Genomic DNA, 26,169 nt, shown 5'->3' with positions numbered 1-26,169 from the left:
CAAAGACACCTGCCTACAGTTTTTTTACCCTCTCTCAAAGTGGCATCTACTTTTTTTTCCCCTCAGTCAGAGGTCTTACTTTAAAATACTTCAGAAAAGGTCATCATGAGAAGATGGGATCACGTATAGCTGTAGCACACAGCTTTTTTCTTGGACAGCATGTGTAACAGGAGAAAAATAACAGCTTCTGAGTGGGAGCTGATCAAGTCTTACACAGAGTGTGTGAAGCAGGGAGCAGCTACAGTAAACCAAAGCTGTTCTCCATAAACCAACCACCCTGCAAACCAGGTGAAATCTGTCTGCTTTAGCACTGTGGTATGGCAGTGTGTAGGAGGGAAGGGGTCTGATCCCACACACTCTTCTTGGGAAAACGTGTTCGGCCACTGAACAGTCCATGTTTTCTATTTCATCAGTCACTTAAGGATCTTCCAGTACTTTAAGAAACTTTTTGAGCTGTATTTCTGACTGCACAGATCTCTGAGACTGCACATATTGCAGCTTTATATATAACTGGATCAGTTCTTGTGTGCTTGCAAATAAATTAAGTTTTGAAGAGATCCTCTCTCAGATAAAAGGTCTTAAGAAAGCAGTATCATCCAGAGAGACTCGTTCCTGTCTAAGCAGTAAATTTGTTTTGAAACAGATAAGTTTGTTTACATGGTTTATGAGCATCTCTTTAATCAAATACTAGCTTTCCAGGTCAATAGCTTTTTCAGGATAGCTGCTAAAGTGAAATCCAGATACCATAATATCAAGTTCATTTATACATCTACTGCCACTCCAATTATATATTGCTGATGATGCCTAATGAAGTGCAGGCTACACACAATTTCCTATAGCTGGCTTGCAGCATGAGCATCCCAATCTGTGAAAGTAAGCTCTAAAGAAAGATGCTGTGAGTACCTTTTAAAATAAGCACTGAAGATCTACACAACTGATGTTATTGCCACCCACAGTCACACCACAACAAATTTTTTGCTGTCTTCTAAGAGTTGCCCAAAACTAAAATCATCCAGATCTCAGTACTGAAAAGTGAAGGACCGCAGGTTCAGCGTCCTTTCAAGTGATAAAGCATATTCATGGTATAAAACAATATCCTCCAAATAACTCTGTATGAGGAGAAATAACCATAAAAACCCAGAGACAAACTTCAACCCATCCAGCATCCTACAAAAGGAGATGTGCATTGGTTTGCAGAAACCAGTTTTGTTTCAGAGAGTCTGTTGTGTCAGTGGTGTTACATTCTCTTCAAGCCTCCTAACAATTTATTAATAAAACCCAAAGTAGAAACCATTGTTTTTCCCCAATTGAAGGTATTCTTCACCTTAAAATATAAACAAAGGACTGAGAAAGTGGACTATGGTGAGGATAAAATTCTAGGTGCAGATAAACAAGTATGAAACTCTATGACTAAGAATATGCAAGGCAGGGACCTGTGATTGTTAGGCCACACCTGCAAGAGGTATTAGCACTGAAGTTTACATTTGTATGTCACATGGGAAGACACAGGGATAGCCAATAATCCGCATTCTGAAACACAAGTTGGTAAATGCCAAGAATACTTCTGATGAATGCAAACCAATCTCCCTGCTAATCTGGAGCTGATAACAGTGACTGATTGCACAATTGCATCTGGAGAATCACATGGGACCTGCCAAACTGGAGAGTCAATCAAAAAGCTGGAAGCTGTGTTTGAAGGAGCAGTCCATATTACCCATAAAAACAAAGGAAAACTTAACACATAATATAACTACTCACTGGATAGCATATCATAGATAATTTAATGTTAAAGTCAGGAGCAGCCATATCAAGTGCTACAGATAGCCAAAGTGGTTTACAGAGAGCAACTTCACAGATGAGGGACAACATCTAAGAACCAGGTGAGGAGTCATGGTGTCCACAGCTCAAACACAGAAAAGAATTGTAATAAATGTATCTTTTTATGTCACAGGATTTACTCATTCAAAGTTAACAGATTTAAGTTTAGGAGAACTTGCAAAACAGCACTCTAACCAGCAAGAGCTGACTATAGCTCACAGATCCCTCTGATACCATGATTTTATGCACACAGATGTCAACATTCCATCCAGTTACAGGACAGGAAGACTGTTCCTGAGTACTCTTGGAGAACATTCAGGTACTTGTTTTTGTTCCATGCTAAGGAAGAATGGGAACGAACAATTTTCATGGAAATGCACACACAGACAGAAACTATAGTGCAGACCAAAAAAAAAATTTTAAATGAAAAGAAATTAACAAACCTGTTTGTTGTCCAAGCCTATCCTCATTAATGCAGTAAGTCAGGAGCAGTGTGAAAAGCTTCATTTGCAGAACAACCGGAAAGCTTCATTTGCAGAACAACCGGCAACATAGGGAGGAAAAAAAAAAAGCCCAATACAAAGACCAAACAGAAATACCCTTTTTTTCCAAAACAGACTTCATTCACTAACAACTTCTCTCTCTCCCTTAAATGTACCCCAGTTTAATTGATTCATCTCATGATCTAGGCCACCTGAGTCTTGTTTCCTTTCTAACCTGCAAATTTACAAACCTTAAGGACCATTTCTAAAGATGTGAGCAGTACTAGTTAGCCATTTTACACAAAAATCAAGATCTCAATTGTGTGTATACTGTTGTTAGTATTGGGGAAAGTCTAATAAAAACTCTAAACCTAAAAACCCTGTTATGATAATGACCACAAGGACAATGTAGTCCTGGCAGACCTTCTAGCCAAAAACCCTCTGTGCCTGAAAGGTTCAACCTGCTCCTTTCATCTTTTATTTGGCCACTATATATCTTGCTTTACTCTGTAAAGTTGTCTATGGTACAAAATGTAGGCTATGTGCAATCTGAAATAAAGCTGATTATTGCACAGAGGATGCCAAAATTATCAGCTCTGAATTTTAATGAGGAGATGCTTGATTTCTATGCCACTGGGATTGCAGGAAGTAAGATAATATGCATGAAAACAGGGCAGGGGGAAATAAATAGAGTAACCAACTTTGTCTGTATTAGAGTTAATCCATTTAAATGGCTGTAAAAAAACCTGCCTGCAGGTTTGTTTTTCAGAGACTACATGTTTAAGCTCTAACAATCTGCATTCCCAAGTTACTCTAGGTCCAGACAAGAAATAACAGAATCAGGGTTTGTTAGGGGAAAGTTTGCTGCATTGAGGTCATTGAAGAATCAATCTGTGATTGTGCCAGATGGACAACGCAACATTTGAGCACTCGTGGTACTACTCTTTATCCTGCCAAAGTACCTCAGGAGTGACCTAGAGAGCCTCTTTCTCCCATGTGAAAGTCCATGCTGAGCCCCTGCTGTCCACAAACACTGTTTAACATCTCTTTGTAAGATTGGTTTTGATTCCATATGCTAGTAGTCAGTCTGTGACTAAATGACTTTTGGCAAAGGTATTGAACTAAAACCTAAAGAAATGGAAACTTTCATTTGGACTCCAGTGGGCTTTGGAACAAGTATAAAAAGAGTAAGTACTCTAAAGCAAATAAAGCTAAATTTCAGATTTCCCACCATCTAGTCTCTTGTAATCAGAGGTGTCAATCAAGGTTGTTCAGCTGCTAGATGCTATCAAATGCTATCTCAAACCAAGGTAATTACAAGAGATTGTCAGAAAAGCAGCAGAGAAAAATAAGTGCATTTTTGTTGACATAATCATGTTTTGATAAACAACACACAGATGGATCTCAATTCACAATCTTTCCCAGGAGGTCACTAGGGCTGCATGTGCTCTTCAGTGGTTTAACCTGGGGTTTACTCTCTTTTTCTAAGCAGAAGAGTGATCTGCTTAGACTTGTCCAAGAGACTTTTTCTTTTGAAAAACAGACTCTTCAGTTCTTCCTTATGCTGGTCTTCAATTAATACTAGTTTAAAGTAGCTGGGGACTTCATGCAACAACCAAATGTGTTCAGAGCCCTAAACACTGTGTAGATAAAGTTGGACACAAGGCTCCAAAAAGTCAGTGTGCCAAGTAAGATCACCATGGGGGGAAGCACAAGTAATAGGATTATTGATTATTGTTGCATTATTATAGACAAGAATGGTTTCAAAACTCATCCCAAATTCCACCTCCATTTCCTCTGCTTGAGGAATGTCTGTTCAAGGGGAAATGCCTTACAATGTTTTAATAAGTTCTCCCATTTTACTCACCCTTAATGCACACATGACCACCTCCCTCTTCCAGCTGACCCCTGGCATTTTACCTGTGCCCTGCACCAGTGGCCCCTCCCCTGCAGCACCTTCTGGGTGCTGGGCTCTGTACCACTCATGCCCATTTCCATCAGCTGCCAGCCAGCCCTGGGCACCACTGTTCCTAAAAAAGGCAGCAGTTGCAAGAGGTCATTCTTACCTTCCACCTTTTGGGGGGTTTCTGCTGGAAAACGCACCAGCAGATCAGGTAATCTGTGGCACATTTCCCTGTGCTTTATGGTCCAGAAAACAGGAAAAGATGTCTCTGTACTTCCCAGCTAGTGAGTGAGAGGCATTTGTCTGCTTTGGCATGGGCATTGACTGGTGCATGTGATGAGAGAGTGGAGTGGATCACAAGCTGGCAGAAAGCAGCATGGGCTTAGCTCTGTCAGTTCTCCAGGGGTGGTTTCATCTTGTCACCCCCAGTGGCAGCACCTTATGCACTGAAAGAATTAAGGTATTTGGAGGAGTCCACAGGGTTTTCTATCTGATAATTATTCTTAGGAGAAAGGCTTAAGCTTGGTACCAGAGAATCCCCTGATGGCAGGAAGGGAGAAAGGGCAGCTGACAGAATGCCTATCTCGCTATTTTTCATCCACCAAAGCTGAATCTGATCCAGTTCCCTGTGAAAGGCTGTTGGACAGGCACTCTTGACTAATTTTCACTCACCTCTTCCCAAGTGACCTTCTCCTTCCAAAGATGATGAGGAAATCATCTGTCTCAGTTGCACTCTCTGGGAAATATCTTTTGCAAACTTCAATTTATCTTCATTGAAATGAATTGTTTTCATTTGAATTTAGCTTCAAACTTGGCTGTATGACTGGGAAGAGATTCACTGCAGTGCACAACAAACATTGTATGCTGTGCCTCTTCCATCTTTTGATATCTGCACAATAGCAGGACCTGGAAAGCAGAAACACTGAATCATCTTGGTCCAGGAGTGTCACTCGCTTCTCTAAGAGCAGCCTGCGGCATCTCACATATCATGTAAGAAGTGAGCCCGTTCTTGAATGCGCAGATCACACAACATGGCTCATTTAACTTGCAAGCTCAGTGCTTCATAAATTATACTTTCCTCCAGGGGCTGTTGCAGGAAGACATCAGAGCAGAGAGCTGTGTTTCAGGCCTCTGTTTTCTAAAGCTTTGTGCTAACCCAGAAGGTCTCCTCTCCTCCCAAGTACAAACAATAGGTCACTATAAATCTGCCCTTTACAGTTTTGTACCCCTTTAGATTTTATGGGAAATACTTCTGTTTGACAGACAAATGCACAGGTTTAGATTAGATATAAGTAAGAAATTCTTCACTGTGAGGGTGGTGAGGCACTGGCACAGGTTGCCCAGAGAAGCTGTGGATGCCCCATCCCTAGAAGTTTTCAAGGCCAGGTTGGATGTGGGCTCTGAGCAGCCTGGTCTACTAGAAGATGGAGGGGTTGGAAAAAGATGATCTTTAAGGTCTCTTTCAACCCAAACCATTCAATGATTCTGTGATCAGAGGTCATCCAAGAACTAGTATTGAAAGCATTGGAATAGCATATTAGATCACCTAAAAATGCCCTCTGGGTTTAAGAGAGCAAAACATCAACACATTCTGTCTAAACAGAATTATACAAATAATTTAAATTAGCTGTATGGGTCATGAATAAGTCAAAAATGAAAGACCCCTCCTTCTGATGCCATCCTGCTGCTCTGTGTTACAGTTCCTTGCTTGCACAGTACACCTGCATAGCTGAGAGCAGGTAATGTCATCCACTTTGAAGAACATTGAGTAACTATGCGTAGGAGCAGAGTTAAACACAGGCATGAAGCCCCAGTTCTCTTTGTTTGAAGGCACTGTACATTTTAAGGACAAATTCTGAAGCAGAGAGTGCTGTGTTCTCAGAAGTCACGACACCACGCTTTTGTGTGTACTTTCCTGGAAAGTCTAATTGTTATTTGGAGAAAGTCCCAGGTACAGGAGGTTCTTCTACAAATTGCCACTCTGGGAGTTGCTTGTGGAACACCACGGTGCTTCTGACCTGTCATGTCCATCCTCTTAGGTCCTCCAGTCTACTGCCCTCCAAGGGAAGGACTGACACAAAAATGTGGTTTTGAGGAACATACTTGGAAGTGCACACTGTGCACATACCACTCTGATTGCCACCATCCCAAAAGATTCTTGATCCTGAAAAATTTGCATTGCTATAACCTGAGTAGTGCACACAGGATGTGCTCTCTTTCTAGTAGGGAAGATCAGGACAGTTCTGCTGTCTTCTTGGCCTTAAATTTGGATCCTTCTGGGCTTCTTAAAGTACCTTTTGGGTGTTACTTGATAAATAACTGAACAGGACTTAGCTGTCATGAAAAAAATTTGAGAAACTATATAACCCCTTAAGTGTATCTCTCTCTGATTAAAAATTGCCCAGCTTCATCAAGAGTCTAAGATAAGAGTACAGATAATTTTTTAATAGAGAAGGATTCTGCAGTTCTGATAAAATAGCAGGTAAATATTGCAAAGAGAGAACAAAGTGACCTTCCTTCTGTTTTTCCTTGCAGCTTAGAGAGTAACATGTCTTATTCCACTTGCTGCTGAGAACCTCCCTCATGGACTAGCCACTTGATCACACCACATCCCACACGCACGAAATCTTCTCACAGCACTGACAGAGGAGGAGGAGGAGAAACACACCCAGCATTTCTTTACCAGCCTATTTCCAATCCCAAATTAATCCTGCCTGGACATCCCAACGACTAATCGGGTTTTGTGACTCAGCTTTAACAAAACCTCCAGTGGATGAGTATCCACTCCATTAATCCTCTGCTTGATCTCCCAGTGCACAGTCCTTATAAAGGAGAAGGGGCAGGCACATTTTGAAGGCATTAAGCTACAAGCCGTTTGCAAACAGATTTTCTCTCTTCCCCTAAACAGACAAGTGCTGAGTGCTGCTCAGCATCCAAATTCAGGATAATTATAGTGACCTCCCAGCTGTCAGCGACAGAAGTGCGGGAAGGCGGATTATGCACATGAAGTCTTCTGCAGCTAAAGCTACCATATGTGCAGGTTTCACTGGGCATGTTTCACAAAGCCAACTTTCTCCAGGCTGAAAAAAGACTTTGGCCATTTGTCCTGAACTCATTTGTGGCTGGAACCCCTCCCAGGCTGGCTGACATTTGGACTGGATCCGTGAAGCACACTCAAATCCCCTGCATATGCTGGCTTCAGCTATGCTGGAATCACCACGTTTGTGCTGCCCATCTGCTGGAGCTGAGCCTGAGGGGCCTTGAAAAGGCAAAGAGAAAGGGAGCTTAAACCTTAGTGATGACAATTTTCATAAAGAGGGAAGTGAGAGCTCTCTCCTGCCTGCAGCTCCTGCAGGCAGCTCCCAGCATGGGCAGGAGTGATGTGGGGCAAGAGTTAGGGCCTGAGCTCTTTGACAGGAAGCTGTTTCTCCAGACAGGAGCCATGTCCTGTGTCACTGCTGTGGCAAGCTGTGCCTGCACAGCCTCTCTGCACAGCTGCTGCTGTGCTGGATGGCCCAGGCAAGGGCCTGGCAGCCACAAAGATCTCGTGAACCACAGTTTATTACAGCATCAGCTACATCTTGACTAGAAAACCCTCTCTGCAATACACTGCCTGTAGCTCAGCTACAGATTCAAGAAGGTTTTAGACTGTAACTCTTGGGGTTTGAAAGGCCAACAATATTCTTTCACTTCCAGAGATTCATCGATGTCCTGCAGACATCTTACCATAAAATGAAATCACCTCCCCTCATCATGTCTGCATGGAAAGATTCAGGTTGGTGAGTCTCAACTCGTTTAATTCACTAGGAACTTTTTGAATTCTGAGCCTGAAGAAATGTTTGCTTAAGCTTTTATAAAAAAAATAAACCTATGCCAAGGAAACTGAGAAGAAAATAAACAATTAGAACATGCAGAGCTTGACTTTTTCCCTCCAGTGAAACAACACAGTCATTTTAATAATTAAGCAGCTTCATAATGTTTGTAGAGGGAAAGAAAAATTTATTGCTTTTGCTGTTTCTATAAAGGCACAGGGCAAAGTGTAGGGGCTTGCAGAGGAGAAGACTTAGGGAAGGAAAAAAGTGATGGTGCTATAAGGTGAAAGAACAAATCTCTAAATCCCTAGGTAATATTTACAGTACTGCAGTGGGAATTCAGTGAGTCAGGGTTTGGGGACTCATTTGGTAAACCAGTATTTTTGCACATGAGGAACTTGAGTGAGTATGTGGTTTAAAGGAGATTCTTTAGGCCTAGCCCAATGAAAATTGAGTTGTGCAATTCTGACTCATATTTCAGTATCACTCATGCTCTAATTTAAACCAATGGGAATTTTTTATTGACTTGAATGAGAACAAGATTAAGGTTTTATTCCATTGTGATTCCTTCAGAGAATGTGGGACTAAGGTAAAATTAGCTGATGGTCACTAGAAGTGTCAAAATGAAGTGATTGCATCTTCCCCCTTCCTCAGAAAATGTATGAATTGGGAGAAACACATCTATTTAATTTCTTTAGACAGATGTACCCTTGAATTAAACTCCCTCAAAGTTAGGAAGATTATTCTGCCTTTGTATCTATGCAAGGGAAAGGCAGAGTTGATTCAAGATGTACAAAGCTAAGAGATTTAAACTCTGCCAGTTCCTACATAGTGCTGAAATTGATACAGTGTGTCTGGAATTGATTTTTGCTTGGATCCTTGCAGACAGATCTCAGAGATGTGTTGGTGCCTGCCCTGTAAATGAAGGAATGGCTGTAAGTTTACAGATATCTGGTTTGTAGTTGCAGCATTTGGGAACAAAGAGAGGGAAAGAAATCCAAAGCATAAGCAGCAGATAGCAGGAAAAACACAGAATGACAACTGACAATTATAAAGCAAATATAAGAGCCTGCTCCTAAAGGGTAGGAAACCACACTGCTCAACATCAAATTGACTGAAATAATACATAGCATGGTTGGGGAAGGTGATGGAAATAAAATCAGCTAGATCCCAAGAGAGGCTGGTAATGGTGGAAGTTTAAAATTTTTCTAGCTTTGTTTTTCTTATATAATTTCAAGGTTTTGGTTTTTGTTAGTTTTTATATATATATATATAGTGTGATAGAGCAGTTATTGCTGAAATAATTATTTCATTTCCAACAAAAGAGATGACAGATCCCAACAAATCACATTTCAGACACAGAATTGCTTTACCTGTGCCCTCATTCCTGCACTGACTTTCTTGTACTTCTGTGAAGGATTTGTCTTGTTTGGGGGCATTGACCGCAGAGCTCCTGGGGCAGGGTCATGTGTGGAAGGGCTGATGGACATCTGTCTTGTGACTTAGTGCCACTGAATGCAGCTGTGAATGGGCACAGTGGGAAAAGTTGAGCTGAGTCCTTAGATCCTCTCATTTCCCTCTGATTCATTCTGTGCTTGGCAGAGTAAGTTCCTATGTGCACATTCTGGTCTGGAAATTAATATACTTTATTGTAGAGTAGGAAGCATGGGAATAAACCCTAATTTAGTAGCAACATAGGAGTAAACCCTAATTTAATAGAAGTTTGATCAGCCTTTCTTCCATCCAAAACATACAAAATTATACCAAATTGCTTTTTTTTTTTTTTTTTTCTTTTTGTGGTGGTGGTGGTAATTATTTTTGAAGTCCAGGCTTCGCTGTGTGTGCATTAGTATTTTATGGTATAGTGTAAGAGGAAATCTTACTTGCTTGGCAAGAGTAGTTGAATCGTTGAATCTTTGTGACATGCTACATTACAGTTTCCCAGAAGCAAATCCACTTAAAAAAAAACGTTTGAGGGCATAACTACAGGAAAAAGTTAGGTTAGCACACCTGAATGGGGTGAAGCACCTGTAGGTGGGAGCTTGAACTCAGACAAACTTCTTGGACAGGCTTTGCTGCCAGAGCAGTCCTGATGGGAAACCATTTCCTCAGTAGCAGAAGAGCCTTGTCATGGGGGCAGCAATGAACTTTCTGCTGTGAAACATGATGAGGTGACAAAGCTGCAGGGAAACAGAGATGTGCTTGCCTTGCAGCCTCAGTAAGTGAGATCCTGCTTTGACTGGAGTGCCAGATGTCAAAGCAATGGTGAATTACCAACCTGAGCAAACTAATGTGGGGCTGTGGGGGAGGAAGTGTGAAGTGCTGGTGCGTAAGCATCATATAAAATGCACTTGCTCTATAAAGGACAGGTCCCCAAAGGCCCATAGCAAATGCATGGGCCTGCTTGGACAACATGGTCTGTGCAAGGATGCACACACTTGTTCAGAGTCTTTGTCTTGTAGGCGGGGACCTGCACTGAAAGAGTGTTTGGAGTATTTCTGTTGTAAGCATAGAAACACATTTAGGATTGGAGTGAACAGAGGTGGTAAATGAGGGTTGCTCACAATGTTCATGGTGTTTATGCTTCTCTGGGGTAGGAAAAGGAGGAAAGAGTTGCTACTGCTGACAGGGGAGGAAAGTGGAGGAACAGAAACCCAGATGTACTCACTCGCTTGTTGGTGGTCCCATCAGTGATCTGTGGAAATAACAGAGATTATAGCCCACATTAGGAAGATGCCTTCTCAACTAAAATGTTAAATGGGGTGGGAAGAAAGCCATGCACAGAGACATCAAAGCCTGAGCAATGAGTCCACAGACATGTTGTTCCTGAGGGTTCATGTACAGGCAGAGTTCCAACATGGACCCTCCTAGATCTAGGAAGGGTCATCTCCATCCCAGCCTTCCCTTCACCCTGTGCAGCAAGCTGAGTCCTTAATAGCATTTGTCTTCTCCCCTTATTTAATGAAATATGTGGGCACTGCATAACATTTCAGATTCTATTTTCCTCCCCTATCAGTTGTTTTAAATTTGGGTGATATAGCTGACAGTGATAGGACTGGGAGAAGAAGGATGTGGGTGACAGGGTTGTTGCATAAGACTGCTTTCAAATGGTAACATGGCTAAAAACTGAGCAGTCTGGTGTTTTGTATTGTCAGTTATAAAAGGCATCATCAAATTTCTGCCAATGAGGAGCGCTGCAAGGTGTTGAAATTGACCATGTTTTCATCATCACAAATATCAGTGTACAAAGTAGCCATTCTAAGAGTGACTTTTGGTTGTTTAATTTAGATATCAGCATAGTTTTTATGTAGGGGAGGGTTGAGTTAATTATTAAAGCAGGTTCCTTTGTTGCATGTTCATCTTTGCAGAAAGATTATTGCAAAGATATTGGAGAAAAATTTTGAAGCCTGACAACCACCCTATTTTTCATGCCCTAATTATCTGGTTAAAAATCCTACTTTCCACTGAGTCAGTCTTTGCTGAGATTAGTGGAAATGCTTTTGGTTTACAGTGAAATACGAATTATCCAGAATGTGCCCCGAGGAGAGAGAGTGAATGCTATTTAATATCATTAAAAAATAAGAAGGAGAAGCTGAAATAGCTTTTGTCAGTGGCATAATACTGTTCCCAAAGAGTTGTGACCTCTCTGTATTTCCCAGGGCTACAAAGGCATAGTGTTTTGATATTTTGTCCTTCAACTCCCCTTCCCCACTAACAGCCTTTTTTTGGGTTATAATAGCTCCATATCCACTTCAAATTAGTTGAGACCTACTGGAAGGCAAAGCACTCAGTAGGGACGTGGAATCTCTAAAGTTCCTCCTTCATCAGCAATCTAGGGATCCTGGCAGTGCAGGGGTTAACCTGAGGCCAGGGAAAGTGTTGGGAAGAGACAAACTGGGGAAGCCTTGGATGTGTGGAAAAGCCACAGCACAGAGAAGAGGGAAGCAGCAGCAGTGGGGCAGGGTAAGGGTGCCTCACCACAAAGCAGCAGCACCAGCCCTGAGTGAGAGCAGCTGTGACAGAGCCCCTGACAGCTCTGACAGAGCCCCTAGGCATCCAACAGTGTCAGCAGCCTTCTGCAAGAAACAGTGAGGAATTCAAGCACAGACACCAGGCCTTCCCATTTCAGTGCCTGTTGCTGGGACATGCTTACTCCTTTCAACCAAACGGCAAATGAAGAAATAAGAAATCTGAATGCCATGGCTAAAAGAGAAACACTGATTCCTGGAAAAGTTCCCAAGATTTTTCTGATTATCATTTGCTTGGGTCTGCTCCCCTCATAAATTGGGCAACGGCTGAGCAATTGGGGAAGAGAATGGAAACTTAGATTACACAAAAATTTGCCTTGAGGACTCTGATTTGAGACCTACTTTAACCTAACCCTTCCCCTTACTTCATTTGCTTCCCCTGGTTCGTTTAAGCACGTTGCCTTACCAATGCAGCCAGAACAAGGGACTTGCAGTGGGTTGAGAGGCTCCTGTTTTTTCCCTCTTTTGGAAATATCTCAGAGCAACCATCTGTCAGTTCCCACCAGCCTAGAGAGCTGCTCTGAGAGCAGATACACACAGCATCTCCCTGCTCAGCACTGGCTCTGTGAGAGGAGGGGATGAGGGAAGGCTTGTGCAGGGCTTGAGAGCAGAGCTGAGGGTTGCAGCTGGTGTGAGAGCTTTTTGCTGAAGTGAAAACCCACCAAATGGCTTTTCTCTTCCTCATGCACCTGAAATGGCTTGTCTGCTACAGTCAATAAGTAGAGATTTCATTTACTGCTTTCTGTGAAGAAGGGGAGGGTGGTGTGGCTGTCTGACAGCCACCTGTGCAGATTTGGTGAGATCCCCAGGGTTAGTTGGAAAGCCTCTCAAGTGAGCAGCATGCTGTAAGAAAGGGGCTGTGGTGGCTGTCTCCTGGTGAACTGACAAGAGATGAGAGTCACACATTAATGGTATCTTGCATCTTAATGGGTTTTAGGTGAGAGTTTGCCAGAAAAATGGATAAATAACATCACAGCAAAAAGCCAGTACCAAAGCCAATAAGTACCAAAACATGATGAGTTTCTGCTGTGTTTATGAACAGTGAGTCTGCTGTGCAGGAGTGAATGCCACTGCTGCACATGAAATGTCAGAAATCAAATCCTTTAGCCATCTATGCAAGTATTTGTTCTGGAGGAGTTGTTGTAGTTATTCACTCAGGAAATGGAAATCTATCTTGCATTTTTCTCCCTACCCCATAAAACTGCTTTTGAAGAGTTTGTAGCAGTGTGCTAATGGAATACAATACTTTCAAAATTTGGTTACCAATAATTTACCAACAGCTTTACCTTATGCCAACAACAGGTTGGACATAAAAACCCCTCATGTTTTATATTTCAAAGGTTCCCCCCTAAAGTTTTAGCCAAACTCTAGACTCCAAAGGTTACACTGAGCCTTCATGCATTTCCCCTCCTGCCTGGAAGGTGATACCCATTTCCCTCCTTGGCTTCACATTCCCTGCTCCAGCTGCTGTGTGAACAAATACAGACTACAGCCACTCATTTAACATATTCCAAGTCCTGCATCCAGACTAACAAAATTATCCTGAATTATCTTTGGCTCTAGGCTGCAAACAGTCAGCTGGTACTGGCTACCAGTTGCTGGTGCTTTCGATCTAGGGCTTGCACAGGCAGAGTCAGAGTGGATATCACTGTGCCCAGGTGCTACAGATGCCACAACTGAAGCCCAGATAGCTTTTTTCCAATAGGAGCTGAGAATACACATGAATTTTATGTGGCAATATGGCTGCATATCGTCACAGGCTCTAGGTAAATGCAATTTTTAAATCACTTTCTTTTTAGTGAAGCTTTAATGCTGTGGAAATCCGTGGAGGAAATAGAGGGAAAAGATCATACTAGATACCAGAAAAGCTCTCTCATGTTTGATCTGTCTCTCTTGTACCCTTTGGAAGCACATATATTTATTTGCAGCACAGTCTCAGCTCCACTGCAGTCAGCAGGAAGTCTGCCACCGTGCTCACAGGCAGCAGGCTGTGCCCCGGAGGGCTGATGGGCTGAGCAGCTCTCCTCCTCTGCTGCAGAACGAGCCATAATGCGTGCCCTGGCTGCTTGCTGTGCTAAACACATTTATCTGAACCATGGCAGCAGAAGAAGCCGTTTTAGTGATTAACCCCCTTTTACTGCTATAAAACCAATCGAGCTGCTTCTTTTTTATTCACTAGTGGAGTCCGTTTTAAGCTCCCAGATGCTCAGTTGAAGTGGGGGAAGGTAAGTTTTGCACGTTTAAAATGGGGTATTGTATTCATTTAGGGAACAGGAGGGGAAGGGAACAGCAAGTGATCCTTTCCCTGCCTGGAGACTGACAGCCCCCAAGACAGAAAAGCCTTTGTTTGCTCCTTCATGGCCACAGTGCCCACAGCTGTCAGGTCCAGTGCTCCCATCCTGGCCAGCTCCTAATATTAGGAAGAACCACAGTATCCAAACAGTCAGGGACAAGCTGAGCAGATCCATCAAAGCAGAGCACAGAGACAAGGAACAGGTCTGGCTGTTGAAATCAGGCAGCTGAGTTCTTGAGATGGGACACCCTGAAAATCCAGGAGGGTTAAGATGCTCAACACGTCTATAAGGCTGTGAACAAATTTTCAGGGGAAATAAGAATTTAGGAAAGCTTTCAGATGTTATGGAGGAGGATGGTTAGAAGGTACTGCTTCTCTTTGAAGTGGGTTAGCAGCATTAAACGTGCACTTTAAAGATCTGTTAATATCTGAAACTGTAACAGAACTCACTTTCAAATGTCCTTTGCTGTCTGGGGGACATGAGCAGCTGCTCCCTCCAGCAAACTGTGTGTGGATGGAAGGAGAGGTGAGGAAGTCCTAAACCATGTACTTAATGTTCATGTGAAAAAGTCCCAAGAGGTGCCAAGCTGAGTTATCCCTGCTGCACTGACAAACAAGAAGCACTGCTCTTCAAGTTTCAATAGTAAGAGGCCCTTAAAGCACAACACATCCTATCCTCTGGATTTCTGGCAAGAGCAGTTCAGATGAGCACCCCTGGGAATTAACAGCTCCCTCAGGGTCACAGAGCCCACCTCCCCCCTGCTTTATAGCCCAGAAGACCACTGGTGATTCCTCTTGGCTGTAGCTGGTGGGCTGCTGGAGGGGTTAAAGCTCTTTCCTCAGCTCTGGTCCAAGCAGAACCTTGAGCCAGCACCTAAACAAAAGAGCTTTGCCTAGAGCTCCTCTCGGCCAACTTCAAACTGCAGCTCACACAAACAGTCCCTGGCAGCGACCTGGAGCAGCGCCGCTCCCGGGCACGCAACCAGGACCTGCCCTGTGCCAGCTCTGTTAGCTGGGGAGGCCCCTTCTTGCTCCTCACGTTTTCTAAAACACAGGGCACTTCTCCTGCCTCCTTTAGCCCCGAGGAACCACGACAAACATCTACTAGAAATATCACTGAGACTTAACTCCTCAGAGCCACCCCACTGCCCTTGCTGCCCCAGGCAGTAAGGTAAGCCCTGACCACAACTGCTGGCCTAGGGCGAGCCATTTGGAGTGCTTGCTAAAAAAATAGAACAAAATAAAGTGAAATAAAATAAAATAATCATTAAAGTGGCACAAAGGGGCAGTTAATAGCCCTCCTGTATTTTAAACTTTGGAAATATAGAAGACAACTGATTTAGACCCTCTGTTGTTCTGTCCTCATTAGCTGCAAATGTCAGCAAAACTGATGAAGACAGCAGTGGGAAAGCAGCTTTGTGTGTATCAGTAATTGGTTCTGAATTGCTTGACAATTCCAATAGCTTTCAGCTGACTTGGACAAAGGGCCAAGTTATGGACACTACAGCAACAAGGAAGAGAGATAAGGCAGTATGAAAAGGTGACAAATATATTATAAACCTTCTGAATGAAGGAAGAGAGATAAGGCAGTATGAAAAGGTGACAAATATATTATAAACCTTCTGAATGAAGAAAACACTACCATCATTTTCACAACCTTTTTCATATATCAAGCAGGTGCTCACAGCAGGGGAGAGGGGTCTGAGAAGCCCTGGTAGCACTCAGGAATGCCTTCCAGGAGCCACAGACAGGATTTCAGAAAGAGTTTGCCTAAAAGCAGCTGGCACATTGCTTGCTTTTAGGCTTTGAGGCCAGGTAGAGGCTAATGAGGCAATGCAAACACAGGTCCATCACCACTGAAATAAGTCTTCCACAAGAAGCAAACCCACTGGCAGTTTGTGGTCCACGCTCCTGCACTGCCCCCTGCAATAGTCCATCTCTTTGTTGCTGCTCCCTGGGACATCCCAAAGAGCACACCTTGCTCCTCACACCTCTCTGTGGTATTTTCCCCATGTTTTTCTCTCCTTTTTCTCTTTTGTCCTTGTCTTTCACTTCATGATATGGCTTCCTAGCCAACTTCCCAGCTGCCTCCTTGCCCTCCATCATGTATTTTTCCTCTTGCCGTGTCAAAAGGCATTATGGGATTTGGCTGATCTGAAGCTACACTGGGCTAGCTGGCAATCAGCCATCAGCAAGCAGAGGGATGGCCCTCAATTTTCCCTCAGTAGAGGCATTAATAACTTTATCATCTCTCCAGCCATAGATTTCTACATTGAGCTTATGGAAACTTCTCTTGGAAGCCTCCATTTGTCTGCCATACATGTTTATATGGACAAGAAATTCAGATTACCACAGCAGACCACAGAGGGACTGCATGGATACAGTTGTCCTAGGAAGCTATGTTAAAAAGCTAGAATGTTATATTTATGTATGAAAGAAAAAAAAAAAAGAAATCTGTAATAAAATAAAGTGGTCTTTACTAGCTTCAAAAGAAAGATTTCTGGGGAGCTGACAGGTAGCAAATAGCTTTATATGCATTGTCTGATCTCTGGCAGGTGCCCCTAGAGAAACAGAGTCCATATTTCTACATGCACTATTTGCTCTTTGGGAGACACTTCTTCCTCAGACTGACATTTTGGTTACATTCATTCCCTGAGGCATTTCACAGGAAAACACAGGAACGTATTTGATTGTTCAGGAGGTGCTGAACTTTACACAGATGAAACTTGGAAACACAGAGAGCTCACGCCTGGGACCTCCAACTGCTCTGAAAGAAGCAACACTGCTGGGCTCAATTATTTAGAAATGTAAATTTGGGATGGCAGCAATACCAAAACAGGGAGAGAAGTTAGCACTGCTGGATTACACTAACCTTGGCTGCAGAGTTTACTGGAACTTCACAGTAAAGTGCTAAAAATGAAGGTTAGAGAAGACTTTTGTGGCAAAAGCCTGTGTGAGGAAGGCCACCTTTCTTTGGGTATATGAAACCAAACTCCAAGAGTGCCATTGGGAAAATATCCTAATGAATGTGAAATGCAAATGTTATAGGAAACCCAGAGCATTTCCAAGGCCCCAGTCCCAGCAATGAAAATGAAAGAATCAGTCACACATTTTGGACCATGCCTTGGTTTTACTGTCTGAGCTGGAGCAGAGTGTGAGGGAAGTGCCGGCACAGATACTTTAACCCTTGTTAGCCCCTGCAGAGGCATCAGTGTGAAAGAGAGGGAATCCAAATAACAACATTTCACAAGTGAGAAAATGTGCCCAGTCAGCCTCTACCCTGTGCTCAGCATTGTCAAACCACAGAAGAGCACCAGGCAAATAATGTCTTGTGCTGCCAACAGAAAAGACAAGTACACACCCTGCAAAATGCAGTCATGGGAGAGCTACGGCAACACAAGGAGCTGGGCAAGCCAAAATCCCAAACCTGCCATCCTGGGAGCAGCCCCAGAGATGTTTCATGTTGTGGGTGCAGTGGGGAGTGGCCCCAAGCTGCCCATGAGAGGCAGCTCTGTGGTCAGAGGAAGGTGGAGCTGCCAGGGAGATGCAGCCTGCAGTGCCCAGAGGAGAAGGAGCAGCTGGACAAGCTGGCCAGCTTTGAACAGAAGATGGGCCATGACCAGGAAAGGTGCTGGATCATCATCACCCTGCACTTGCTTAAATGATCACTTGGGTATCACCTGCTTCAGGCAAAGCTGCAGCCTGAAAAAAGGCACAGGCTGCTGGCCAGCATGAAAGGTTTTATTTGAGCCCAGTTTGTTCCAGTGAGCAGCAAATGCTGAGCCTTTGGCCCCATCACCTGCATTTACCCTGTCAGACCTGGAGTGAATGGGAAGGCATAACACAGCACCATGAATTTACAGAAACTGGGGACAGAGGAGGGAGTCTCAAATGTAAAATCGAGTCTGTGTAAAAGACACATTTCTCACTTGGACACACACACCCATATGGTCCCTCTCATTGCATCTTCCAATATATTCTCCTTCCCAGTAAAATCTCACCTCCCTTCTCCTCAGCCAGGGAGTGCAAATGGGTTTGTGAACCTTTGTACATCATTTACAGCTGCTGTAAATCTGGAGCAATGTACACTATCAGATGTGCAGGTTTCATTTATAAAGCAGGATTTATGATTTCACCCCTTAGATCTGCAGATGGGTTTTATTGTGATTTATGCCTGTGTCATGAAGGACCATATAAAAGAATTACCTGATATTATCGAGGGACCTATTCTTTTTGGCCCTTATCTTTCTTCTGAGAGCACAGACTACTTAATCACTGTTAGCTATATACTGAGTGCAGTGTCCTTTGTGAATTATCCATAGCCCTGTTTCTAGTATTATTAGCTTGTGATGTTAGGACTAACCCAATGAAATAGTCACAACAGATGCTGAATTGCGGCTATATATACAATTTATAAATGGCTCTTTGGTGACTGTGTCGGTAAATTTAATTACAGTCTTTTTAAAAAAGACATTACATCAACATTAACTGAATGCCAACCTCAAACTGAGGTATGAAAAAGGCTCTTTGAGTCCTCTGAGTAAAATTAGGTTTCTACTATTATTGTCAGAGGCTACACCTCAATAGCATAAATCATAGGGAAAATTTCCCGTTTCTGAGAAAGGTGGAGGCCAGATTTCTGAAAGCATTCAGCCATCTAAGCACCACTGATTTTTAAGGGCATTATAAGACTCCAGGGGATCTTGCCTGAAGAAGGAGAGTGACACCTAGTAGAGTTTCACAACATCCCATTTATTAGGCTTCCATGGTTTTTACCAGGCCTGGGAACCCAAGGGTACCTTGTCCAAATGCCACTTAGGTTTCTCCGTGTTGCTTCCAGTGCTAACACACCCCCAGAAATCAGACTGATAACCTGTTTTTCTTTGAAAGCTAATAAGTCAGAGGAGATATTTTGGTGTCTTACACTCACTGGAATCACCTTTGATGGCCTGGGTCTAACAGCATTAAAAGGATTTGCCAGGAGATGCTGCCGTATTTCAATAGATCTGTTTACTCTCAGTTATGCTAACAGCCAGGTGAAGGCCCAAAACATGAAACTCCAGCATTGTCCTATTGTCTAAGTGCTCCTTGGCCTGGTAGTCCTTTTCCCTGCTTTTGATCCAAGAGAGATGGGAAATTTCTCCACTCAAAAACTCCTATAAGCAAGGCACTGTCTTGATGAGAGGTCTTTGAATCTCCTCTGAATCCTGCTTCTTGCTGATCCCAACATTAGGAAACTACACAAAATGTGGCATTGCTGCTGCCTTTCTAGCAACTGCAGCTATGTGTTGTAAGAGAAAGGCCCAGGGGTGTCTGTGGCCCCAGCTGCACAAACAGCTCTTGACAGGGATTGGGCTTGAGCCCAGTCTGGTCTCAAGCACCACAGACCCCCCATAAGGGCAAACCTCACATCTAATCACACATTCATCTAGATGAGAGGATAATTGGAGCAACAGCTTTCTCTTCCCCCTTCCATTTCTACCTCAGCAGTTAGAAATGCTCCCTGGGAAGAGGCTGGGGCAGTCAAAGGAGCAATCCCTCAGAAAGCACCAGGCTGTGAGGTGCCACTGATGAAACTCCTCCATGTGCTCTCTGTTGGCCCTGACTGCTGAGAGCAGCAGCTCTTTGCTGTGCTGCCCCGTTTCAGGGAAAGCTTTAAAGTGATTTCAAGGAGCATTTTCCTCCCTTTGTCCCCCAGGATGTTTGTGAGAGCAGTGAGATAAGGATTGCAGGGAGCACCTTCTTATCCCAGGCTCCGTAAAGCTTTTTGCCTTTCTGGAAAAGAACTTACCAGGCATTCATCCCTGTTCTTGCCTTGCCTGCCATGATGGTAGCTTCTTCTTCACCCACGCTGGAAACAAAGATTTCTGGAAACAAAGTTGGGAATTTGGATCAATATAAGAGATTTTAGAGAGGATGTCAGTGTCTGATGGAATGGTTCATTTAAATGAATTCAGCTTCAGGAAATGACTCTCATGATTTGAGTCCTGAGGGCTTTTTAACATCCACGTGAAAGTATGTGATGTGCCAAGACTTTGATCTCAAGAGCTGGCACAGAACCCACAGATGGTGAAACATCAGGCACTGGGCTTCCCTTGCTGTGGTCCATGTGTGGATGCAGCCTCTAGGAAGTCCTTGTAGGAGCTCAAGAGTGGTCTAAGCTGCCCCCCTTTGTCTGAGGTATTCTTAGTGCATACCTACCAGGCTAGGCCTGTGCAAGGAACTGGGGAAAGAAATGCTAAATTTCTGGATCCCAAAGAGCTGCAGAGTCACATGACATTCCTGAGCAGCTCAGCCTGGATGGGGTGGGAGCACTTTTGAGACCCAGAGATCAAAATGACTGTAAACATCTGGAGAGCTTTAAGCCTTTGGAGTTCATACACACTGAAAGTCTGGCAAGGGCTGCATTCAGTATCACAGTATTAGATTTAGGCATCCCACTTCAGCTTTAAATCCCTAAGTAGCTCTAGTTCATAACGCTCAAATTTCCTTCAAGAATTTTCTTATTCTGTGTGCAACTTCCCACTGGCTGTTCCATTTGCTTTCAGGTTGACAGCCTAAAGCACCCCAGTTTAGATACTTAGCTGCTAAGTAATATATATTTTTCATCAAAGCAAGTAGAAAACTTAAATGATCTATATAGATTCTTACCAAAAATTCAGCTTCCAGCAGTTATTGTTGCATCCATTAAAAAAAAATGTAGGCAAAAGTCTTTTAAAAGTACAGAAACTAATTTCTTCTTCAGATTCAAACAGCAATTTTAGAACTACATGACCCATTTTTTGTGCTTTCTCTTACACCTCCCTATTTTTTCTCACACACAAAAATTTTAAAGCTTAAGTCTCAGCCCCAGAGGAGCATCCCACATAGCACGAGCACACGCAAACAAGAGATGGTGATGCTCAGTGTTTTGTAGCTTCCTAAATGGGCCTAGAAACATTTACAGCCTTAGCTAATCACATTACATTTGCTTAATTAATGGGAAGAGCCTATGCTCTCAAGCTGACAGGCTTTGATAGATGAATACAGCTGCCCTGGCTTTCAGCAGCATGTGTGACTGCTTAATGGGAAGAGGGTGGGGGACAGCAGGGGGGGCAAATGCAATAACTGCTCTGTGTGCACACTATTGGTGCTTACTCTGCACCTGAGATGGAGAGGTAGCCCCAGTCCCTGTTTGGGTGAGCTGTACCTGAGACCCACCCCACCATCCCTGCCTGAGGAGGCAGCCCATTCCCTGCACAGGCCAGAGCCATCAGCATGTCCTGGGTCACCAGTCCCTGAGGCTGCTCCCACCCAATTTGCATGGTTTTAGGCAGCTTGGGACAACCTTACTGTGAGAAAGAGATTTCTGTAAATGACAGCTAGAGGGTGGGGAGAACTTCAGTGTTTTCCTAGGGAGAGAAAGAGAAATCCTGCTCTAGGTGGCACAGGAAATCACCTGCCTTTTCCAGAACTTCTCCTGTACTTAAATCAGAAACCCAGCCTTGTCTCCTGAATTATCTACCCTGTTCCTGTCCAAGTGACTCCTCGTGTGCTTGCGTTGCAGTACACGAGCCTGAAACACATGATATAAGCAGCTGCCAGGCCAACTGCTCAGATGATAATTGAGCCAGTTGTACACACTTTTGTACATCATACCCCATTGCATCCAACTCTTACTCACCCTGTTGCCAACTGCTTCTTGTCTATTTTCCCCAGGAAACAGACTTTATCAGTGTAATTTGCAGAAAACCCTCCCAGTCCCAGCTGGAAAGTCACATTCTCTCCCACCTCCCTTCCACCACTTTCTTCAGGGCTCTAAGTTGCTCAGCAGGGCCAATTAGGAATTCAAACCAGGTAGAAAGTGAATGTAGAGTAGTGATAAGAGTCAGTGGCATGATTGATGATGCTTATACATATGCTTCTGGCTTGAAAAGCAGTGTCTGGGTTGATTCCAGGAGTTGGGTCTAATTTCAAAAGGATTTTCTGACAGAAAAAAAAAAAAGGGTTAGCAGCACATGCTACAGAAAGCAACTTCCACAGATTATTCCATTCCTAAAATATCAACCAATTACTAAGAGCAAAGCATGAGAGAACTTACAGGAGCTTTTACTCATACTGATCCTCCTGCACATTTACAGAAATAGGGCTGAGACTGTTTTTTCCTGTGGGTTTCCCAGCATTCAGAGTTGAAGTGGTCTGTTTTAAACTTACTTTGTTACATATATTAGGAATAAAGGCTTAAAATTTTGAAAACCTGAATAGCTATTAATCACAGTAAAAAAACAAACACTGAATTTCCCACTGGATTTAAATGAATCTGTGCAATTTTTGGAGACAACAAGAGATTTTTGTACATCAGCCTCTGATTGTTACTGACATTTGCTTGCAATGCCTGTGGGTCTGTGTTTGTGCACAGCTTTGACATAGTTAAACCAAAAAACCCTCATTCCCTGCCTGTCCTTCCTCATCAGTCAATGGCTCTTCAGTACTGTCCTGGCACATCCCCTTCTGCCAGCCATGGCAGGAAGGGAACAGAAATCCTATGGAAAGATGTTGACCCAGATTTACCCTGGAAGCTGCCAAGCCCAGGAGCAACAGAAAATGAATGCGGGGCGAACGTCGAGGAAGTGTGGGGACCTGCCAGCTCCACAGTGGCACAGGCAGTGAGCTAGTGGATATCTGGGAAAGTGCCAGGCAGGCTGCTGGGCATCCGGACATCCTGGGAAAGGCAGAGGGACACTGTGTTCCATGAGCAGCAAGCCCAGTGCATTGGGATGCATCAGCCTCCTTCTGTATGTGCAGAGGCTATTCAGAGCAATCAAGTTTGGGATGCTTTAAAACATGCTTCTGGACCCAAAGGAGTGGTTAGGGCAGTACAGACTGTGGAGCACTGGGAGAGTCCCAGAGTGCCAGTGCACAGGCATTGGAAAAGTGGTTAAAGATGGAAAAGGGAGCTGGAAGTCTCCACTGCTACTTGGTGCTGTGGTGTGTATTTGCACAGCCCAAGCTGAGGCATTTTGGGTTATAGTCTCCAGAGCCCCTGTACACTCCCTGGAGAGTGGTAGACTTTGCTGCAGCATGATCTACAGGGCAGCCTGCGTTACAAAGGAGAGGAGCTCATCTCACCCAGCAACTGCAGAGGGAGCCGTGGTAGTTTAGACTCTTCCCCTGCACCCCTAAGCCAAACACAGAGTTAAATGCTGTGACCAGCATATCTGTCCAAGAGGGAAAAGCCATAGTGTTGATGTGTTTAAGCAGATATCTGGATGGGACAGGACGTCCATTGTCCTTGATGTAAGACCTGTAACCCTCACTGGACTGCATCCTCGTGCTCCAAGAACCGCTTCCCTCTGGGTCACACCAGCCGTACTGCTGCTCCTGGCCTTGTTCTAGCTCTGGCTAGAAGTGCAAAACATGGGTTTCATATAGTCAGGTGTCTGAATCATCCTGGGATCTGACTGGCACTTATTGCCCTCATTCTGTGTGTGGTGCAACTGGTCCATGGCTCAGATGTGGGAGTTTTGTCTTGCTGAGAAATGTTAACCACAGTAAGACGTCCCACCTCTCTAAAGGTGTTTGCTCCTTTGGTGACCTCTACTTCTTTGCCTTTTAAATAGGACTATCCTTAGCATCAGTAGACCTCTTCAAGTAGGTTTAGAGTTTTCAGGATGCTGCCTGTTTTTTTATTCTGTAATCACTGAGCCACAGTCAGATGGATAATCACCAATGATTCGTTTAAGGCATTGTTGCATGTGGCAATTCATTAAAAAGCCCCAGGGAACACGAATGAGGTTTTTATTTTAAAAGCTCTAATCTCTGGGACATGCACAATGTTCTCTCCCAACCCAGATTTGTCACAGTTGCTGCTATGAAGTGCCATTCTCTGCTGTAAGCCATCTTCAATGTATTGTCATTATAATTCACTACAGATTTTTTTCTTCAAGTGACACTCAAGGAGAATTGGAGGATGACAGCACATGGCAGAGTAAATATAGTTAGGGAAACATAGGAAGAGCTGACTTTTCCCAGAGAGGCTGTGGCTGTCAGGCAGGAGTTTCTTTTTTGTGTCTGAAATGGGATTAAGGCAAAAGGCTCATGGGTTTACTGCTGTTCGTGCTCTGGTTCTTTGTAAAAACAAGTAAAACTCTGTCTATTTTCAATACACTAGATGAAGATCTGAGCTCACATTTTCCAGGGTTTGGGCATCAGAGCAAGTCCCTGGCAGGGCCTGGTGTGCGCAAATGGATTTGAGAGGCTGGGGAGAGCTGCCCACGCTGCTGCCCTGGGCTTTCTGGTGTGGTTATCAATGACCACTTTGGCCCTTTCCAGGCTGCTGCATTGTATGAAGAGGAGGAGTCTCCAAATTTGGTTTTGAGGTTTAAACACTCGCCCTCTGCCACTTACATTTCAGGCAAGAAGCATTAAGTTCTTCTATGTAATTACTGCCCTCCATGTGAAAGGCTCCTCTAACTCATCCAGCTGAGACCCCTCCTGCCTTCAGAAAAAGCCCCTGCTCTGGTGCCACCTTACAGGCACAGCCCTGAGCAAAACTGCAGTTTAGATACAACATTCAAAAGGCTTCAGCAAAGAAAAAAAACATTAAATGCCAGTAAGTCTTCAACAAATGGAGAATCTGGCAAAACTACAACAGAATACTCCAAAGTACTCCGGAAATGTGATGCGACGAAGAAAGGCTCTTATACCCACCATGATGGATAACATGGATAGAAGATGGAAAGATAACAGCTGGAGGAGTAAAAGCAACAGCTAGGAGAAAGGCCGACCAGGAGAAGGAAAGTATGAAGGGAAAATTATCTGAGTGCTGATTTGTGGAGGCTCTTCTCTGCTTGAAAGTGCCCTGCAGCAGCAATGCCAAGCATTTTTTGTGTAATGCATGCCTTGGTGAGCACTCTGGATTATGTTATAATGGCCTTCCCTAAGTCTCTTAAGGGTAGCTGAGTGTAAATTTAACTGTAAGGATTTTATGAGGATAGCAGGTTGGGTGGACTACAGCCCCTGTGCAAACCAAGCTTCTTGCTGTACTCAGCAGACACGACATGTCCTGACACTGCTGTGGTCTTAGGGATTAAATACATCTCTGTTCAGTTTTGGATGGCACAAATACAGAAAACTCTTGTTATAGGCTCCTCTGCATGTCACTGTCATATGTATGTGGTCTGGTATTGCTGAGCCAGTGAAGACAGGCTCCATGAGTGAGCAGGGCATTGTGCAAAGCAAACAGAAAGGTGATTCTCAAAGCACAAGAAATAACAAGATTCAGAGTACAGGCAAATAATAATAGCAAAACCTTCTTCTGTTTAAGAAAACTCACACCCATAAATAGACAAGTGATAAATTTACCTGCATAAGTGTCTGTCTGGTTTTCAGGAAGATGTTGCCAGATGAAGACAGGAATAAATCTTGTAGCAGAACTGAATGTTTTATGGAGAGGTCATTTCTTAATTGAAATTGTCCAGAAAGAAGAATGGCCATGAGTTAAGGTGTAATTGCAAGGCCACATGCCTCTTGTATGAATAAAGAAGCTGGTCATAGCTTTTCTGTCAAAATGACTACTGACTTGAAAATTATTGGTGAAGTAGGCATTTTTTGTGGAGTGTGTCTCCTTATACATAAGCATTCTCCATTTCTGTTGCTAGAAGCCTAAACCAGTGCAAGATCTTAGACAATTCTTTCCCTTATGATGTCTAACTGAATCATATCTGATTTATATTTTGTGTTGCTTGTTGAAAAGTCAATATTTTTTTCTGCATTTCTCTCCATTGCTCTTGCCTGCCCACTGCTTATGAAGGGAGAAGCTGAGAAATAAAGGAGCTACAGAATGGAGCCTCCC

General features: G+C 43.6%; 1 protein-coding gene across 7 annotated transcripts in view; it reads right to left on the bottom strand.

Annotated features, from left to right (window-relative positions):
* Positions 1–26,169, bottom strand: part of TMEM177 (transmembrane protein 177) — a 45,760-nt gene that overhangs the window by 10,365 nt on the left and 9,226 nt on the right. The window contains exons 3-8 of one of the 7 annotated variants that reach the window (XM_077181612.1): positions 25,680–25,776; positions 22,000–22,301; positions 20,128–20,203; positions 10,684–10,710; positions 4,876–5,109; positions 2,262–2,319 (exon numbers count right to left, since the gene is read on the bottom strand). The gene's annotated coding sequence lies outside the window, so the exon portion shown is untranslated. The other 6 variants (XM_077181615.1, XM_077181620.1, XM_077181613.1 and 3 more) reach the window with 6 other exon arrangements.

This window comes from Agelaius phoeniceus, chromosome 7 (genome assembly GCF_051311805.1).
Source record: "Agelaius phoeniceus isolate bAgePho1 chromosome 7, bAgePho1.hap1, whole genome shotgun sequence".
NCBI lineage: Eukaryota > Metazoa > Chordata > Aves > Passeriformes > Icteridae > Agelaius > Agelaius phoeniceus.
The sequence above is the reverse complement of the archived record's forward strand: the minus strand, read 5'-3'. Positions and strand labels throughout refer to the sequence as shown.